The sequence below is a fragment of the Bolinopsis microptera genome, chromosome 1 (assembly GCF_026151205.1).
Source record: "Bolinopsis microptera isolate Bmic1 chromosome 1, MBARI_Bmic_1.0, whole genome shotgun sequence".
Taxonomy (NCBI): Eukaryota; Metazoa; Ctenophora; class Tentaculata; order Lobata; family Bolinopsidae; genus Bolinopsis; species Bolinopsis microptera.
Genome location: NC_087072.1, coordinates 17,405,924 through 17,423,283, shown reverse-complemented (window position 1 = coordinate 17,423,283; position 17,360 = coordinate 17,405,924). Strand labels below are relative to the sequence as shown.

The 17,360-nt window shown below is 38.0% G+C and overlaps 1 long non-coding RNA gene across 1 annotated transcript; it reads left to right on the top strand.

The window, feature by feature from the left end:
* Positions 1-1,692: 1,692 nt before the first annotated feature.
* Positions 1,693-3,061, top strand: LOC134811438 (uncharacterized). Its single transcript, XR_010159806.1, has 5 exons — positions 1,693-1,819; positions 1,952-2,072; positions 2,244-2,366; positions 2,629-2,720; positions 2,963-3,061. It is a non-coding gene; the product is annotated as an uncharacterized LOC134811438 (long non-coding RNA).
* Positions 3,062-17,360: the final 14,299 nt, after the last annotated feature.

Genomic DNA, 17,360 nt, shown 5'->3' with positions numbered 1-17,360 from the left:
AATGAACTTCATTAATACACGCTAACGTCTTACTCTTGATCAGATTGAGTGACGAGATCACTGATATGATTACCTTACTCGGGAATATTATAGCGGGTTAATTTATGACTGGGAAAATTAATGACCGGGAAAAATATGGCGGAATTTTCCAAAACCCACCAAGCATCAAAATGTATTAATATTAGTTTACCTTACTCGGGGACATTATAGCGGGTTAATTTATGACTGGGAAAATTAATGACCGGGAAAAATATGGCGGAATTTTCCAAAACCCACCACTTTATCCCAGTCATAATATTCCCGAGTAAGGTAAGTGCAAAAATCACTGACTGAGTGCTCGGATCACGTATCCGATAAATTTTGAAATGGTCATAACTCAGTTCTCATTTTATGAAGACAACAGTGAAAAAGAGGGAGTGTCACGCCACGCCCACTGTAATTGGGTGTGGCTTACGAAACTTTCAGGAAATCTAAGTTTGACCCATATCTATAATCTCTGAAATTTTGGTACAATTTGGAGACGAATTACGTGAGTTATTACAGGGTTGCGTGTGGGTAGTTACTTTTGGGCCACCCTGTATGTTAATTGTTTTAAATATTTCAGATATGCTAAATGTGTAAAAATCCTTCAGGTCAAGTCCACACTAACTGTTAGCTACATGCAAAGTACCTATTCTGGAGAATACAAATGTGGAGTTAACTACGGTGGAGATATAATCTACAGTACCGCTACCACTATCAACGTAGAAGGTAAACTATTTCCAATAATGGGTCCAAGAGGGCATTCCGCACCAATACCTGATACCTGGTCGCGTTAATTAATAGTTAACTGGGAGCTGATCGGTCAATCTCTATCATGCTTTCTAGTCAAGTTATATGCTAAACATGCTAAATACGCTAAATATGCTAAATATGCTAAATATGCTAAATATGCTAAATATGCTAAATATGATAAATATGCTAAATATGCTAAATATGCTAAATATGCTAAATATGCTAAATATGCTAAATATGCTAAATATTTTGTTCTCCCTAGGTGTACTATACTTCCCAACACACGCACTCGTGGCTAACGGGCAAGCTCTGACTATTTCAATCATCACCGTTACTGGCACGTCCGCTAAATCCGTTGCTTGGTTCAAAGACGACCTGGAGATGGTACCTACTGCTAATGCTGCGTACAATATAACAACGGTAACTAGGTGGTACCTATTGCTAATGCTGCGTACACTATCACAACGGTAACTATGTGGTAACTAGGTGGTACCTATTGCTAATGCTGCGTACACTATCACAACGGTAACTAGGTGGTAACTAGGTGGTACCTATTGTTAATGCTGCGTACACTATAACAACGGTAACTAGGTGGTAACTAGGTGGTACCTATTGCTAATGCTGCGTACACTATCACAACTGTAACTAGGTGGTAACTAGGTGGTACCTATTGCTAATGCTGCGTACACTATCACAACTGTAAATGACAGGCAGTGTTATTTTAGATTACAGATCCCAGCAAAAAATGTCATGTGGATTATTTTGTTTATCTCGATTCTATGATGTTTTGCATCTCAAATATCAAGTAGACGAATAGTTTGCCTTATTTTTAAAGTCCTATATTTCATGTTATCGACAGAATTTCCAATATTTGATAAGAAACTCCTAAAATAGACGGACACAACAGTAGACAGCAGTAAGATAACAACCTCCAAACTTGTCTGGACTGGGGTTGCTGCTACCAACCAGGACAGCACTTTGCACGTGGAACTATCCTCAGACGCGCTCTTCTTGAAGAGCGCCGACTCGCTTGTCAACGTTCTCGGTTTGTGGAAATCGTTGATTAACTACTGTCAAATGTTACATTAGAAGTAATTAATTTATCGATTACAATTAATTAATCAGAAGTAAATCCACACTCAAGTATTAATTTAACATTTCTCACCCACTCCCTCAGAGGTTTACACTCAGCCCCAGGATTACAAGATACTCCGAGGAATTGATACGTATATCTACTGTTCGTTTGAGGGACCTCCTCAACCTTCCATCACATGGCAATCCCACACGTCACTAACTTCGTGAGTTACAAAACTTATCGGCGAAGATAAGCTGTTGGTTTGTTATTCAAGTAGTGTGTGTAGAATACTACTGTAACTAGTAGTAGTAATGTGTGTAGAATACTACTGTAACTAGCAGTGTGTAGTAGTGTGTAGTACTTAATTAGAAAACTTAAATAGAAAACTCCTCAGTACGGGAACCGACGTGACAAACGGGGTTACACAGATCACAGCCCTCGAGCCAACCACTTCTCTAACCGTCTACCAAAGCAGGCTCACTGTCAACGCTGACACGTCTGCTTCTCCTTCTTATTGGTTAGTTTTCATGTGGTAACTCGGTGGTAACTCTGTGGTAACTCGGTGGTAACTATAAGTATATAGTAACTAGGTGGTAACCAGAAGTTTATGGTAACTTGGTGGTAAATTGGTGGTAACTAAAAGTATGTATATGATAACTAGGTGGTAACTAGGTGGTAACCAGAATTATGTAGTAACTTGGTGGTAACTTGGTGGTAGCTAGAAGTATATGGCCGGTAACTAGGTGGTAACTAGGTGGTAAAACAGCTGTTTTGTGCAGGAGCTGTAAAGCAACTTACCCCTCTTACTCTGGAAAGTACATTTTTACTGGCGGAGAGCTGAACACTAACGTGGCCTGTCTCACACCCATTGGTAAGTGTTTGTTGGGTGGGATAGCAACCTGGGCTACTATAAGTAGTACTAGTACATAGTGCTTGCTGGGCGGGATAGCAACCTGGGCTACTATAAGTAGTACTAGTACATAGTAGGTATGGTTACATTCGGCTGGTATCATCTAATAATAGATTAATAAATTAGGCGATAATAAACTTTCATTATCCTTACAATAATCACCTCTCCGACCTTGTGGCTTGTGATCACGTGTCCCCAATCAGGTGTTACTGCGGTGTATGGGCCCACTACCCTGACTGTTGGTGCTACTGCCACCTTTACTGCTAAAGCGGACAGTCCTCCTAAACCACAATTTAATTGGAAGTTTAACGGCTATAAAGTATCTATTAAAAAAAAGAAGAAAAAAAAATGGACCACCCAACTCTCTTCTACTGAGGTGAGGGCTTAGGCCTTAGGTTAGAGATGGAGGGGGGGGAGTTCTCTATTGGGGGACCGGGGTTATGCACTCTATTGGGGGGAAGCGGGCGGGGCGGGGTAGGTACTCTATTGGGGGAAGCGGGCGGGGCGGGGTAGATACTCTATCGGGGGGAAGCGGGCGGGGCGGGGTATGTACTCTATTGGGGGGAAGCGGGCGGGGCGGGGTAGGTACTCTATTGGGGGAAGCGGGCGGGGCGGGGTAGGTACTCTATGGGGGGAAGCGGGCGGGGCGGGGTAGGTACTCTATTGGGGGGAAGCGGGCGGGGCGGGGTAGGTACTCTATTGGGGGGAAGCGGGCGGGGCGGGGTAGGTACTCTATTGGGGGGAAGCGGGCGGGGCGGGGTAGGTACTCTATTGGGGGGAAGCGGGCGGGGCGGGGTAGGTACTCTATTAGGGGGAAGGGGCCGGGCCGCGGGGGTATGGTACTCTATTAGGGTAGGGGCGGGGCGGGGTAGGTACTCTATTAGGGGGGCTAGTGGTAGGTACTCCATTAGAAGAATAAACGTATTCTGGGACGGTATTATTTATCGTATTTTTATTGAACAATACTTTAGATTATTTTAATGTATGAAGCTCTTCATTATGTCTAGTTTTTATAACATTATTACTGACCGACCTTTATGTTCAGTACCAGTATGTTTACATTAAAAAGAGCATGAGTGTAACGGATACTGGAGCTTATGGTGCTCTGGCAGTTTACTCAGACTACGGAAAATCATCACTGGTGACAGTCAATACTAACGTAGTCAGTAAGTACATGTTAAATATCTTAATAATCTTAATGATCTTAGTTAAACTTTCTAAATATGCCAAATATGCTACAATTTATTCACATATAATTAGACATTAACTCCATTATCTCACTCTAACTCCAACTCTCTCTCAGATGCATGTGCTCGACTTGCAGCCCCGGATAACGGAGAATTAGTATGTGATCCAACATCCTTCTCTACATCTGCAAACGCCATCGGCTCCTCAGTCACTGAAACCATGGTCACGTGTACAGTTTCGTGCAATAGTGGGTACAAGGTTAGTGTGCCAAATTTACTGGCTTTTTGCCAAATATTTTGTTCGCATTTCATTGTTGCTCTTTTTCCTGTGAGCTTTAACTACAGTAAACACGTTCACAACATATTTAGTGATGATATCATAACATTTAATTAATTATTTGGTTATTATTATTTAGTTAAAATTATTATTAGTTATATTTTTTATGTTTTAATTTTGTCTTAGCCTTATATTGAGTTATACTCTTGTTCATTTTACACATTTGCTCACATCACTCACAGTCAGCCACTCTGACATGGTTAACCACCTTCCTTGTGTTGTTGGTTAATCATATGAGCGGGATATAAATATTTCATTTCATTTCGTTTCATATTATAACACTCCAAATATTTCAGCTCCAGAATTCCCAGACCACCTTTACTTGTACGGACGGAACATGGGAACAGAACAGTATAGTCAACCCTTTCAACAACGTGAACAAATGTCTCAGTAAGTTATTGAAAATTTTTCCGAAACTCATCTCCTTGCAGAATAAATTTGCTGTGTCTAACATACCTAACATACCTAACATACCTAACATACCTAACATACCTAACATACCTAACATACCTAACATACCTAACATACCTAACATACCTAACATACCTAACATACCTAACATACCTAACATACCTAACATACCTAACATACCTAACATACCTAACATACCTAACATACCTAACATACCTAACATACCTAACATACCTAACATACCTAACATACCTAACATACCTAACATACCTAACATACCTAACATACCTAACATACCTAACATACCTAACATACCTAACATACCTAACATACCTAACATACCTAACATACCTAACATACCTAACATACCTAACATACCTAACATACCTAACATACCTAACATACCTAACATACCTAACATACCTAACATACCTAACATACCTAACATACCTAACATACCTAACATACCTAACATACCTAACATACCTAACATACCTAACATACCTAACATACCTAACATACCTAACATACCTAACATACCTAACATACCTAACAGTAACATACCTAACATACCTAACATATCTAACATACCTAACATACCTAACATACCTAACATACCTAACATACCTAACATACCTAACATACCTAACATACCTAACATACCTAACATACCTAACATACCTAACATACCTAACATACCTAACATACCTAACATACCTAACATACCTAACATACCTAACATACCTAACATACCTAACATACCTAACATACCTAACATACCTAACATACCTAACATACCTAACATACCTAACATACCTAACATACCTAACATACCTAACATACCTAACATACCTAACATACCTAACATACCTAACATACCTAACATACCTAACATACCTAACATACCTAACATACCTAACATACCTAACATACCTAACATAACATTAAGTGGGCAATTCCAGTCCAAACCCTGGAAACATGACATAAAAGATTCGTTTTTACTTGTTTGAATGAAAAGCACTAATACCTAACATACCTAACATACCTAACATACCTAACATACCTAACATACCTAACATACCTAACATACCTAAGATACCTAACATACCTAAGTAGGGTATAGATAAGGGTTCTGTATGGAGGCGAGGACAATTAATTGAATCATCGTAATTGAATAAACTAAGGCAATGTTAATTGAATCATACACTCGTAATTGAATAAACTAAGGCAATGTTAATTGAATCATACACTCGTAATTGAATAATGTGATACTATCTGACAAAGTTAATTGATTCATACACTAGTAATTGAATAATGTGATACTAGCTGACATTGTTAATTGATTCATACACTAGTAATTGAACAATGTGATACTGGCTGACAAAGTTAATTGATTCATACACTAGTAATTGAATAATGTGATACTAGCTGGCATTGTTAATTGATTCATACACTAGTAATTGAACAATGTGACACTAGCTAGCCAATATGAATGGATAACGTCTGTCACGTGACTTGTAAGGGTGTTTGATATTCTTCTTATCAAATTATTAATGTTATTGTTTACGTCACGTGATTTGCTAGTGTAGATGAAGTTCTGTACGTGATCAAATTAATGTTATCGTTTACGTGTGATGATTATATTTGTTACATTGAAGTTGAGTAGTGAATGAGACACGTGATTTTAGAGATAAAACACCATGTACTTTGAGTTAACCTGTGTTGACGTATCGAATTAACATACTTAAGTAGATTCTGCAAAGTTGCACTGTATTTGATATACTAACGTTCTGTAGCTCTAGATCTAACTCTCACCGAGTTGTAATACTGTGATTACACATGATCATACAGTGTTCTGCAAAAACAAATATGTATTCTGTAATTGAATAGCAGTGAATTGCTGTCAAATAGTGCTTCTGCTTCCTTTATTTCGTCTGCAAGTTGGCTCTCGTTTAAGCTGACCATCTTTGACAGTAGATACTTTCATTTAGACAAATAAAACAGGTATAGAGATCTTACAAATGAATTAAACAATTGGTGAAACTACATTATATAAATATAACATGATCGATTCGAATATAAGTTTCTGAAATGATGTCAGAACATATACCTACAACTAAGGTTTTTCTTTCTGGATGACAAGGATGCCAGCAACGGTGCCTCTCAAAGTCTCAATTTAGAAAGCAGGTCTTGAAAAAGTTGACCTCTACTTGATAAAAGCAGATCTTGCCCATGTCAAAATGAATATTATATGCAGCGAAATGTGATATTTTGAAGTCAAACATGACTGTTGGCACTCATTTTTTGTCACGGCAAAGGTGTCATAAAATTCGTGTTTAATACCACTTTAATGAAATATATTTGCCATTGACTTGATATTGGGTGCATAACAAGCGATTTACAGCAACAATAGAAAATGGGAGGTCCTATTCTAAAAGTCACAGCATCCTTGGTTGGGTCTAGTCAGTCAGCACCCCTGGGTGGGCCTGTAACATTTCAAAAAGAAAAAAACCTTACCTAAAACACTCAATTCAAAATATATTTACTAAAGTCCAAAGAACTTATTTCTAGCTGAATCAGTATTCTTTCTTTTAGATGTAGGGTTGACATAGACTGACACTGAGTCACTATCCATGTCGGTTGCTACGTCGTTATCCGAATCTGAAATCCTGTTAGATAATTTGATTGTGTTCAGCTGAGTAGATGCTGTTTCATTTATTTCATCTTTATCAGCTATAAGTTTTTGAAACTGTCTTAGCACTTTTTCATGTTTATTGATTGTCCATTCCATTTCTTCGTAGAAATCTCGTAGCTGATAAATGGCTGTTTGTAAATTCTCAATAGACGCATCGTGGTTATCTATATCATTTGGATCATGATCATGGATAAGAGGGTTTTCCGATGGTATACTGCATTGTATTTGTTCGTCAATATTTTCCGCTTCCGAATTGCTGCTAGATAAACTTGACGCATAAGGATGTACTCTGTAACGATGACTAGCCAAGCTTGAGGACGTTTTGTAACTTTTGTTGCACTTCCGACATTGGTGTTTTCGTGATTCCAATTCCATATATTAATGATTCGTCAAAACTTGCTGACTTTTTTTTGGACAAAACTAGTTAAATGCAGGCAATGTATGCTCTTGCTAACAATTAAAACAGATCAATTTTGTATAAGATTCGTTGTATTTATAGCTTTAAAAAAGATGTTATCCAAGAAAACAGATAATAACACAACATCACAATATTATATGATCATAATATAGTCGTCATATGATCATCAAATGATTTTCCTACTCAACAATTTTGATGACTTAACTAATGGTGATATCATCACATTTTTATAATGATATGATCATCATATTATATGATCATCATATGATCATCATATGACCGTCTTATGATTTTCGTTCTCAACAACCTTGTGAACAGTGACAAAAAAATGATGGGAGCAAATCTGACGCTCACCATATCTGTATTATATATGATTTCAGCGCAATTTCTTAATTCTCCCGATGTTAGAATCAGTCAACAAAATATAATGTTAACGTAAGGGTAAAACAATATGCATGCATTTTCATTGTTCATTGTCCATTTTGTCCTCACTTTTCATCTGCTTGTTCGGTTACATCCATAAGAACCGTTGAGGTGATGTGTCGAAGATCATGTTGGGTCATCATTTGGTGAAAGTAAGACATAATTATCGTGAAAATTTCTCGAAATCGAGGATTTCTCCTGCTGATCATAGCACCAGTTATCACTATAGCCACAATGAACCAGTAGTTTACACCATGGAACTCGAAGCTGGGATTAGCTGTGTAGTCTAAGTTTGTGTCCTCAAACTGGGGAGAAATTAAGACAAAATGATCAAAGTCCATCTCAGTGAAGTTTTCATTCTTCTTCATCGTATTCATTGCTTGATTGTCAATCATGAAATCAAGCCACGAAAAGCGGAAGTGATCATCTGTTAGGCTTGCTTCATATAATGCAATCCGATCCTCTTGCATGCAGCGTAGATATAGTGTATTGTTTTGACGAAACAAATGAGCGGACTGATTTACACCTTCAAAAACAAAGAAATCTTGATGACTTTCATTGTTCACTTTAAAACGCACGGTGAATGAAAGAGTAGAAACTGTCGCCAGAAGCAAGACTAAATTCATATTTCGTTGATGTGAGTTAGCATCTGACGGACACCGGTTATATTTATAGCACCGAGTAGTGATTATATGAGTTTCGGGCAAGCTTTATTGAGTCGTTGATTATCGAGAATAGATTTGCGACTTGATCTCTTTTACTCAAAAGTAGCTTTTTTGCGTTGGTCCTAGATCCCGACTGAATTTTTTCCACTAAAGATCTTTGTTCGTCAGTTACCTTATCCCTTTGCGGTTGACAAATTGGTATAATACCATAACTCAAGGAGAAAAAAAGGTTTTGCAAGGTGGGGAGATGATCTTGAACTAATGTGTCCCACTGATGATTTTTCACAAGACGTTGAATTTTAAAAATCTCTTCCATGGTAGTACAATTAAAAATAGCCTTTATTAGAGGGTTTTCATCTAAATCGTCATCGTCTTGAAACGATTTAATATAATCGTTAAGTTTCTTTATTTTTTCTTGACAGTCCTTTTCCATCTCAGCCAACTCTGTTTTATGTTTTTTAACGATATCGTCAGTATCATCTACAAAACCTTTAACTGTTGCTTTAAGACGAGCGACTTCAGTCTCGCATTTTTCTTTTGCACTATTTAGTTCGTACTGTAATTTTTGCAACTCATCTTTGCAGAGACTATCTTTGACATCTTCCAGGTCGGATAGTTGCTTTTCGTGCCTTTTTTTGAGCCACTCAATTTGTTTGTTGTATTCCACCCGTTGAGCTTCTAATCTGTTGCTTAGTTCCGATCTATGTTCCGACAACAAGCGATCGTTTTGCCGCTTGAATTTAATCTTGGCGTTTTTACCTTCTCTGATGCAATCTTTGTAAAGCTGTCTATAATCTTTAGCTCTATCCCACCGATCCACAATTGTCAGCCCGGGATCTCTTTGATCATCACCATCACTGTCATCTTCATCTTTCACTTCATCGATAATTTTTAGGCCATCATCATTTTCATCATTTTTTGGTCGCTTTGCATCATATTCATCGATCACCGTAAGATCAGGATCTAATTGTGGGTCAGGTTTTTGATTACTAGAAGGATGATTTTTTCCACGATCGGAGCCCAATTTTCGTTTTCTACCCGAAGTTGCATCATTGTTATGCCCGTGATTAACCAGAACAAGACTGGGATTACCATGTACCGTTTTTTTGTGCATGTAAAGCTTGGCATTGCTTGTGAAGGATGATGTACAATACTCGCAAATTAAAGACATTATTTATGTATGTTACTTTGAGAACGTTCTCTATTTATACCATCGCGAAATTTAAAATTACCTTATTTCTCTGATGGACTTACAGGCGCTATATACAGATCCTAAATTTCATGCAGCCTTTACTGGCATTAATCGCTTCTACAAAGCTGTCAGGTCACGTGACCCCACCATCACCCTAACAGATGTTAAGAAGGCTTTGAGAGGAATTGATACGTACACTTTGCACAAGCCTGTTAGCAGACCTCCACTGTTTCGGAGAGTGTACACAAAAGGTATAAACTATCTTTATGAGATCGATCTGGTGGACATGAGCAAGTTCAAGAGCGAAAATGATGGACACACTTTTCTTATTTGCATCATTGATACCTTCAGCAAGCGGGCTTGGGTTTTCAAGCTTAAATCTAAAAGTGCTAAATCTATCGTTGATGTCATGAGACCTTTTCTTCGAAGAAATAAACCTTCTAAAATTTCCTTCGACCAAGGAACTGAGTTTCGGAATCGTTTATTTCTACCGCTGCTAAAAAAACACAAAATCAAGTATTATCACGTCTTTTCAGACCGAAAGTGTCCAATAGTTGAAAGATTTAATCGAAATTTGAAAGGAAGAATGTATAGATACTTCACCAGTCGTGGATCTCATCGTTATGTGGACATATTGCAAGACATAGTACGTGCTTATAATACAACTCACCATCGAAGTATAGGTATGAGACCAATAGATGTAACCAAGAGGAACGAACACATTGTGCGAAGGAACCTGTTTCCACCTGTGGTAAAGGAAAAGAAACACTCAAAAATTAAGTTTAGGATTGGAGACACCGTTCGCATCACCAGGAAGAAAACTACATTTCAGCGTGGGTTCGATCAAACCCATGGATATGAAGTATACTCGGTTTCCTCAATCGTTAATAGCTACCCGCCCAATTACAAACTGATTGACTATAAAAACAATCCCATCATTGGTAGTTTTTATTCCAGCGAAATTCAACTTGTGGACAAAAGTAACAACGTTTGGCCTATAGAAAAGATTGTGAACCGTCGCAAAAGGAGGGGTAATATTGAGTATCTGGTCAAGTTTCAAGGATATCCCGACGAGGCCAATAGTTGGATCCCTCAACAGGAACTTTTCAACATCTAAGCTCAGAAATGCCGATAAAATTTGAAGCTTCCCGCATCGCCATTGTTCATGGTTGCTCGGGATCGGGGAAGACACAATTTATCCTTGAGATGATACGACAGAAGTTGATTCATCCATGGCCTAACAACGTATACTACATGTATAACATAGAACAGGACTTTATGCGAGAATGGAATGAAGTCGAGAGTCAACCGATAAAATTCATCAAGGGTTTAGATTTCGCTCAAATGGACACTAATCAAAGTTCTGTTCTTGTCATTGATGATTTAATCCTAACGGGACGAAATAAGGAAGTTGCAGAAGTGTTCATTTTAGGTAGTCACCATCGTAAAATATCAACATTTTACCTCACCCAGAACCTATTTCCAAATTGTCCGCTTTTTCGTTTGATGTCATCAAACGCGCACTATTATGTATGTTTTCACAGTCAAAGGAATACTAGACAGGTGAACACTTTAGCTCGACAGATATATACAGGCAAAAATGTAGACCGCATTATGAACAGTTATATAAAAGCTTCAAAGAGTCACAGAGGCTTCATTGTTATTTCGTTTGCACCAGAGTTACCCGAAGAGCTCACTGTGATAACGGACTATTGGTCATGGTTTCCAAGCGTCTTTCTGTAAAGCAGGCTCAATTGTTAAATCAACACCGTTACATTCTTGGAAAGCTAGCTAAAGCCTCCGTCAAGAATCGTAAGCAGATTCTTATTAACGCCCCTGCTGATTTGTTCAAGGCTCTGAATCTTATATTTACGCTTCTCGACAAGCAAAATTTGACACTTTCCAAGACACAGGAAGCAAATATTAAGAAGCATAAGCGTTTCATTAGATCTGCGAGCGGGATGAAACCTGGTTATATAAAAGAAAGGGTCATTCAAAGAGGAGGTGCTCTATCTGCTATTTTATCTGCAGTTCTCCCGGTTGTGGGTGGACTATTGAAATCAGTCTTTTGACATGTCTCGTTATGTGCTTGTTCCAAAGATAAAAGGCGAAGAAGAAGACAAAGTTGCGCTCATCCCCACTGAGGGGATAACTGAACAAATAAAATCGGTAATGCTTCCAGCGGGACTTGCAATCTCACCTCCGTCAGTAGTAAATTCCGTATTAGGAAGAACTCTACTGATCAGGTTAGCAAAGACCAATATCGGACGAAGCAAGGATGGATTTGTAACTGTCGGTAAAAGATTGATGAATATACGATTTGATGAGGTAATCGCATACATTTGCAAAGGGAAATTTTCTGAAAAATATGAAAATTTCTATATGACTTTAAGACAGCAGGCCATAACATTTTAGGGTAGTGGGTATATTAATATATTGATATATTTTTTGGTAAAGCTTATATTTTTTTAGAACTATTAGATCCTAACTCGAATTTTTTTATTAACGTTTGGCGTTACTTTTTTGATTGCATTTATAAACAAGACAAACACTATTAAACTTTTATTTGAAAACAATTCAAGTATTATTGTTTAAAAACATATTATACATCGATAGTTTTACTTCACAAAGCACCTGCGCCTCGGCGCAGGGTTTCTAGCTATAAAATTAATCTTGCAAAATCTTGGAATATCTCCGAAACATCATCGTGCATCTTGACTATGGACCGCAAACAAAATAACTACAACCACACTAAATATATTTGTATAGAGTAGAAATGTCAAATTAAAAAAAAGGAACTTGGATCGCTAAAACTGCTTACTATATCAAGCACTATTTTGTCATTCTTTCTAAAATCTTTTGTATAGTCACTCAAAAAACCCTGTACACCTAAGGCAATCGTCATAGAAAAAATGAAATGTATGCAAAATAGCCCACAAGATGTGCTTTTAGCAGATTGCACGCGTGTGGTCACAAATCTGACTGTTTTAAACTTTTGAGTTAACTGTCTGTAATGAATAGGAAAGCTTTCATCTCTAGGATCTCTTGAAAAGCTGTCAAAGAATAGAATCGTGTCTCCGTTAACCACCCAGGCATTCCAATGTTCTCCGGCTTTGTGGTGTTCATCAGAGTTGGTGATAAATGTATATAAATTTCTCCTCGTCTTGGGCTTCATGCAAGCTGGATATATCCCAAGAAACGAATGTCTAGTGACTGCATTACTTTGCAGTATTCTGTTGATTTCTCTTGTGTTCAGACCTCTCATTCGATGATGTGTATTTGTCGATCTTTGTCAATCTGTATCTGTCTATCGTGAACTGCATAAACAATGAGCACCATGTCAGCCGGAATGTCCGTATTTATTCCTAGGTCAATTTCCAGATAGGTTGAAGATTTATTTTGAAGATTCAGATGATTTTCTGACAGACTAGTCTTATCAGCTCCAAAACTTATTGCTACCATGAAGTTTAGCAGAAAGTTATCACTGTTGATGAGACAATCGCCTTTGAGGGATTTACCCAGTGTTGTGTAAAGCTGGCGTATGTAATCTCCAAATTCTTCATAACGAATGACATCATCAACGCCTCTCTCAACAGTTTTTACTTCCAACGATTCCTTGAAATAAGGAGACCCGTCCAAATAAAAGTTGAATCGCTTAAACGGTATGAAAGTATATGGATTTGCCAACATGCTTGACCCCTCAAAACTGGAACTCTTTTGCAAGCAGAAGAAAGCAAATGGAGGGACCTTGTCATGAAATATATCTGTCAGCCTAATGATTCTCCCGGCATTTTGAATCGACTTTATCAAAATCTCGGGCTTAGTAATAAAGTACGATGCCGGGACTGTTGTCAATTTATCCTCAATTAGCTGGAGAATCGAATCCCGAGCTCTAATATAGGTGACATTTAAATAACAGTCCTCAATCACCACACTGTAGGGTGCATTAGCCACATTAGAAAGCAACAAAAAACTATCATCGTTCTTTGTTAAACTTATTCTAATATCCATACTGGTCGGTAAACACTTGGATGTGTTAAACAGAGGACAATGCAACTTCGAGCATAGGGTAACACTTTGTCCTCGATTGATTCGTCTACTGCGCTCGCTTGCAGCAGGATTGCCCTTAGATGGTAACCATGCAGCGTCGATAATTTCCCACGTACGAGTTGCAATTCTTCGGATAACCCCTTCGTCTTCATGTCCAAGAGCTCTAGCCACATCATTGATCGTTTCTTGTCTAGTAAAATTAGCATCCCACAGTTTTTCCTTGACAGCTTCAAGAGCAGCAGCTTGTTGTGTTTCGTTTAATTCGTCAGGCATAAGATCCCGTAGAGCATCTTCTACATCCGGATTCCAAGTCCAAAATTTTCGCTCTGTTTCTTCCAGTTCCTTGTGATAACCTTCATCCATTTTCCACATCTCATTATAGAAGAGATAATTAGACCGTGTTGTTTCCGAATTGAGAACATGATTAAAAAATGTTACATACGGATAAGAGTTGTGCATGCTTTGTGTTACATCAGTCCTTGTACCAATCTGAACATCGAGTTGGGTCCAGAGACTATTTGCGAAATTGTTGATGACAGATAAATCTTTTTCGCCTTTTTGCAAGTCTTGCCCATTTTTTTGAATTTTAACCTTGGTAACGATATGAATATCGCTTAACATCCCCTTATTTTGAGCAGGAAGATTAAATGCAATCGGTGAATCCTGGTTGAAAATGTTCGTGACCGGCCAACATCTCAAATCGTAGCTTTCCTGTACAGCCACCTGCGTCGGAAGGGTGCTCCACAACAAAAGGGAGCTCGATATTGACTCCTGACTGTTTAGAAACTTTGCCATTTTGAACGTCTTCTCTTTTTGTGAGGACGATGTGCAACTCTAGTTTGTCCTCTCTTAGTGCTAGTTTTTGTGGTTGACCTGGCTTTTGCTTCAATACCTTTTTAGCACCCGCTGTAATTAGCTCCTTGCCTGCTGCAGAAATGTGCGGGCTAGCTATCTTGAGCCCTCCTTTTATAGCCAGAGTTGAAAAATACGTATTTAACGTATTTTATTAAATATCAAAAAAACGTTAAATACGGCGTATTTTATTTTCGCTGAATAAAATTCGTTAAAATACGTTACAAGTGATTTTGTAGCATTAAGAGCTCCAATGAAATAATGAGTACTATTTCTAATTATACAAATTAAAAGTTTGATTAAAACTCGCGTAGCTCTGTAGTTTATCACCTCGCGTATGATTTAAGGGAACTGTGCACGTGCTAAAGCGTACCAAAGCGTGCAAATACGAATTATTGCGTTGTCAGGAAATGGAGATTCTACGGCAGCTAGCACGCTATAGAAGGAGAGAAGGTCTTTTTGGCCGGCAATCTGCCATTGACGGAGCTACAAAGCTAGATCCTTGTACGTGGTGGGATTCGTTCGGTGCAGCAACGCCAGAGCTTCAAATAATGGCGAAGAAAATTCTGAGCCTCGTCTGTAGTGCTTCTGCCTGTGAAACTAACTGGTCCTCTTGGGAATATATTGTCGATAAACGCAGAAATAGACTAGCAACGGATAAGGCCATAAAGCTAGTATAGTAGGCATTAATGCCAACCTTCGACTTATCCAAAACATGGAGAAATGTGATTTCAATGATGATTACGATTCATCTGAGTAATTGTGTTTTTAATTGTGTATTTATTGAAACTTTTTTACGGACGATTTTCTACACAAATATGAATATTTTTCTGCGTTCAATTCCAAAAGTAAATTCCAATCCCGTTCAAGGGAACAAAATAAATGAAATTGAACCGTAATGACGATGTGTCTGAAAAAATTGCGAACGAAAGACATAACTTATTAAGTTTTTGAATGCAATTACGAAAAAAATAGGCAAACGTATTTTAACGTATTTTTGACGTATTTTATTTCTAAGCAAAAAAAATTTAAATACGGCGTATTTTAAAAATTATCTCACGTATTTTTCAACTCTGTTTATAGCTGAACCTAGGAACGGAATAGCATTCTTCATGATGCTACCAAAAAATGATCCGAGTCCCTCACCGTTCTGATTGTATATGTATCGATCAATGTCGCCGCCTGATCCATTTTGTACAATAACAGGATGTGCTTTATCACGAAGCGTGCTTGGGTCATATTCCTCCATTTTTTAAGTGATCGAAAAAACTAACACTTTCGATCGTATTTATAGCTGCTTCATCTGTAACGTGATGATTGTTTTGATCTTTGGTTCGAAAGGTACAAACTCACCATCCATATTTCGGATTTCTAGGATGATCTTCGAAAATTCCTTCACCTCTATTGGAACAAAATTCGGCTGTGTGAACTCATAATAGGAACAGTGGGCTTTTAATGAAATTGGTAGCATGTTCAGAACCCTCGATAGTCTACCATTGATATAAGAGTTCTCAACAATGTTGACGTACAGAAATGCTGGCTCCAAGTTTAGATCGAAATTTGTATTTTTAACGGTGACTTGTTTGGTTGTTTCAAGTTCGTCTCCTATTCCTAGCATTGTCCAGAGAACACCGTACATATCGGTTGTCAAGAGCTTCATGTTATGAACGCTGGCTTGAAGTATCTCTTTGCGCAGAAAGACATCTAGTCGGGGCTTTTCAAATTCTGACATGTCAGCCCACACATGCCTCTGAAAGCTTTCTGAAATTGCTCTCATGACAGCTGCAGTAGAAGAATAATGTCCAATCGGTATTGTTACACTGCATATCTCCTCAGTCCAGCTTACATTAAAGCGCACTTTATTGTTGCTATTATTGATATTATACACTTCTCCGTGAAAAATGGAAGTGATGGCTAGACCAACATCTTTTTCGATTTTCACGGGCTTGAGCTGAGTTTGCAACTTCGCCTGGTTTCCATTCAACCCTCCGACAATGACAATAGTGTTCGGTGTATCCATCTTAACGTGATGGATCATGATGCAGCTATTTATAGCATCGATTTTAGCTTTATTTGGGAAGATCCAACCTAAAATTGGGATGAAATCAAATTTCATTGATGCAGTGAAATGCTTTTTTTTTTGTAAACTTTGATGTAGATTACCAGATTTACACAATTTCCGTTATACAATCTTTAATTTCAATACAACGTTTCCATTAGGGTAAAACTTTATTTTTTCACCGTTCAAGTCATGCAATAAAATAGTTAGTCCTGCCAAAGTCTCCACACTAAATTCGTGAAACATCGGGTTTCTGATTTCAATTAAATCTTGCTCGCGTTTTGTTTCCAACTGTAACACATCAAGACATCG